The sequence below is a fragment of the Capsicum annuum genome, chromosome 1 (assembly GCF_002878395.1).
Source record: "Capsicum annuum cultivar UCD-10X-F1 chromosome 1, UCD10Xv1.1, whole genome shotgun sequence".
NCBI classification, from domain to species: Eukaryota; Viridiplantae; Streptophyta; class Magnoliopsida; order Solanales; family Solanaceae; genus Capsicum; species Capsicum annuum.
In genome coordinates this window covers 15,518,268-15,522,161 of record NC_061111.1, presented here as the reverse complement: position 1 = coordinate 15,522,161, position 3,894 = coordinate 15,518,268, and the positions used below count along the sequence as shown (strand labels likewise).

At 33.8% G+C, this 3,894-nt stretch overlaps 1 pseudogene; it reads left to right on the top strand.

Annotated features, from left to right (window-relative positions):
- The first annotated feature begins 433 nt into the window (after positions 1–433).
- Positions 434–3,894, top strand: part of LOC107867761 — a 9,359-nt pseudogene continuing 5,898 nt past the window's right edge.

Genomic DNA, 3,894 nt, shown 5'->3' with positions numbered 1-3,894 from the left:
GAGCTTTTTTTTTCATTTTAATTCTTTTTTTAATTTTTTTTTTAGTTGTTGGCCTTAATTAATAAACCCATTAATTGTCATTTACTATTACCTCTCACACAAAGCACCAGAAACAGTAACTCTTGTCATTTTAGAAAAGACCTTATGTCTTTCCTTCTTCCTCATCTACCACCATTAACCCTTTCTCCCAAGCCAACAATTTTGATTAAAATGGCCAAATGAAGAAATCTAATTGTTGAGTGAGTCAATCTTCTCTGGCAGTAATACATCCTTCTATTTTAAGTTAGTTGTTATATTTTGTTTTCTAAGAATCAAAGAATGTTATTTTTGACATTTTTTTATTATATCAATATGAGAAAAATTTCAATTTACATTACTTATAATAGTATTCTATCTTTAGCTATTGAAAGTTAATTAAATTGAATCTTTATAAATGAAACATGAAATTGAGAACATCATATGGCCGCAGGTAAGTGTCACTTTTCCTTGCATAAAGATGAGTTTAAAAGCATAAAAGTTTTCAATCTATAATGGCTAATAAGAAGCAGGGGTTAAGAAGAAATCTACGTAGGGAAAGAAGTTTACTTCCTTTGAGAAATATCAGAAGGTATGAACCTTAGTGTTTTCATGGTGTTTGCTTTCATGTGTATCCTAACTACACTTCTGCCTACTTTTGCTTATCACGAGGGAACTCTTTTTCATGATTTATTGCATATTTACTCTCAATAATGTTTCAATGTTTTTTTTATTGCAATCAGTTTGATTTCATTCATTAGTAGTCTATTCTGCTGTATTTTGAAGAACATCTAAGTAGTCCTACAGAAAGAGAAGTCTTGTGCTTTGCTATAATTTATTTTTAGTTCTTTCTTTACTTCTTGCAAAATTATTGCATTTTCTGGATCATGTTGTGGCTGCTGGTTCACCTGTCAAGTTTCTTCCAGGATTTAAAGGGCCGCTTCTCTTTGAAATTGAATCTGGGTAAGTGCAAATAGTTTTATTTGATGTTTAGTCGCATATTCTGCGTACACTCTCCCAGAGCTCACTCGTTGGATTATATTGGGTATGTTGTTGTTGCAGTAGTGCTCCTCGCTTAATCATGTAACAATAACACACTTAATATAATCCCAATAGGTGGAGTTTAGGGAGGATAAAGGGTGTGTAGACCTTACTCCTAACTTATAGGTTAGATAAGTTGTTTCCACTTAATCCTAGAACTGTTTCTATTTATAGCTACTAAGCAGGGTCGTGGCCAATGTTTGAGTTGAAACTTAAAAGTGTATTTGAATTTAGAAAGCGTTTGTCCAAGTTGCCAGTCAATTTGAACATAATTTTGATGATTTGTGAGTGAAAACTAGCATTTCACAATACACCTCCAAACCAATAAATATGTTTATTGAATTTTGTTTATACATGACGAAACAAGTATTTGTAAGTAATGAAGTTTGGAATTTTTGATAACCACTTATACCCAACCCAATTCACTTTCGTTAGATCATATTTCCTGGTTAAAATAAATCTAAATTTACTCAGCACTAGGTGGTATTTTTAGGTACATAGGGGTGGGTGATTCGGATGACGTTTGACTATTCACTACTTCATTAAGTCTGAGTCGAATCCAAAATCAGACCCTTTTATTCTATGGCTAACTAAAGGCCCTGGTTGCTCTGCTTTATCTGAGAATTCCCTAATGTTATTTAGGAGATTAAAGCATCATGGATTTATTCCTCAGGTATTAATTTACAACATTCGTATTCATGGGTTGTTCAAGTCGGGACGAGGAAAAGTTGCAAGAGAGTTCCTCAACGAATTGGTAGAATCAGGTCATATCCTGAACGCTATCACTTATATGACAATGATAAAATATTTCTTAAGATATAGACAATTTGAAGAAGTCTTTAAAATCTTTGCAGAGATGAGAAATAAAAGATATAGTACATATGATGACTTTGCTTACTATACAGTCGCAAGTCTGCTACTTAAAACTGGGAGGATAACTGAGGCCAATGAGTACCTGGGATATATCATTACAAGTGGCTTTAGCTTTTATATTGTGTCTTTTAATACCATTTTCAATCTATATTGTAAGGAAGGTCAGCTGGATAATGCTTTTAAATTATTATACGAGGCATGAAAAAGAGGCTTGGAATCTTACAAGTACACCCATAGTATCCTGATTGATGGTTTGTGTATGACTGGTAATTTAGAAGAGGCACAACAACAATTGAACCATATGATTGAGATGGGTTTTGATTCTAACTTAGTTGCGTGGAATTCTTTTATCAATGGGTAGTGTAAAGCTGGTCACTTGGATTGTGCTACGCAGATATTTGAGTCAATGGATATGAAAGACTCTGTTACTTACTTTACCATAGTTCGTGGTCTTTGCAAAGCTAGGAGGTTTCATACAATATCTAAGTTACTAATATCTTGTATTAGAGGTGGAATGAAAATTCTTAAATCAGATAAATGTTGGGTTCAAAGTATAGATAAAGTGTTAATGAAAAATGGAGGAAACCAAGTGGAAGAAAAAATAGAGAAGAAAACACTAAAATGGAAAGTGTATTCTAAAATGGAAAGTCTACTATTTCTCCTACATTAGTGGGAGAATGTGACTTTCAAGTGTTTACATTAAGAAACACTCATTCCACTTGGTAAGTGAGGCAAGAGATAAGAGATGCCTCGCACCGTCATTGTCGTCGCTCGCTTGGCTCGGCTTCGGCTTCGGCTTCGGCTTCAGATTTGGATTTGGAAAATGATCGATCGATGAGATCTATCTTTTTGGATAAAATTTATTTGACAAAAATTTAATTCGAAGGGAAAATATAAAGCGCAGTAAATTTTTTTTGTGTTTTGATCCTCTAGTTATATGCATGCATGCAGTGTTTCAAACTGATGCTTCCAAAGGATGCACTGTTTTAAACTGATGCTTCAGAAGGATGCACTGTTTTGAACTGATGCTTTGGAAGGATACAATCCTTCAACAAAATGACACAATGATTCATGAAATAGTCTGCCTGTTCGAAAAAGATGCAATCTTTGGACGAACAGACATGATTTTTCAGGAATGGTCACACCTTCTAAGTGAACCATTGCCACTTTTCAGAAGAGGCATATGAAGGCTATATAAACCTGCTTTCATCCATAGGTTTAGACACAAATTTTTGAAATTACAAACTCTCTTTTTGTCTTTAAAACATTTTGTATGATCAATCAAACTGTTGAGTGAGTTTGTTGAATCCAATAATTTAAGGTACCGGTATTGTTCAGATTGAAGGCCATATTATCATGGGAGGAAGATTCCATAACCTCGGGTACATTGAGGGGAATTATTCCTTAAGGACACTCTGTGAAGTCGGCAGACTTGGCCTTACAAATTCCATTTCATCTGTTTTCTTAAAATAAACACACTTCTTAGATAGATTATTCATAATCTAGTGTTGAAGGTTTTAAGTAACTTCAAAAGTGTTCTTGCCTTAAACTTGAGCTAGAGTTGAAGTTGGTGTTGCATGTATACAGATTCTTGTACCCGAATACCATAAAATAACAATCTTAAGGAATAAATTTGCAAAATCTATATTGCTTGTTTTTGGAGATTAAAGCTTTAATCTTTCTACTCCATTTGAACTTAACTAGTGATTTGAAGACATAAAATCTTCATCACAAGTTAAAGATCACTCGGTTGACGATTGGAAGTCATAAAAACTTCATCGTTAACTAGAAACAAGAAGAAGAGTTTAAAGTTGCTTAACTTTATAAGTAGTATTCTGAAAATACTAAATTTTATTGTCCTGTGGTGACAGAAAAAATGACTAATGAAAGTCAAATGCAAGATGCGGCTACGACTGTAGGGGCTACTAGTATTGCCTCAAAAAGTCGAGCAAATGCTCCGCAACC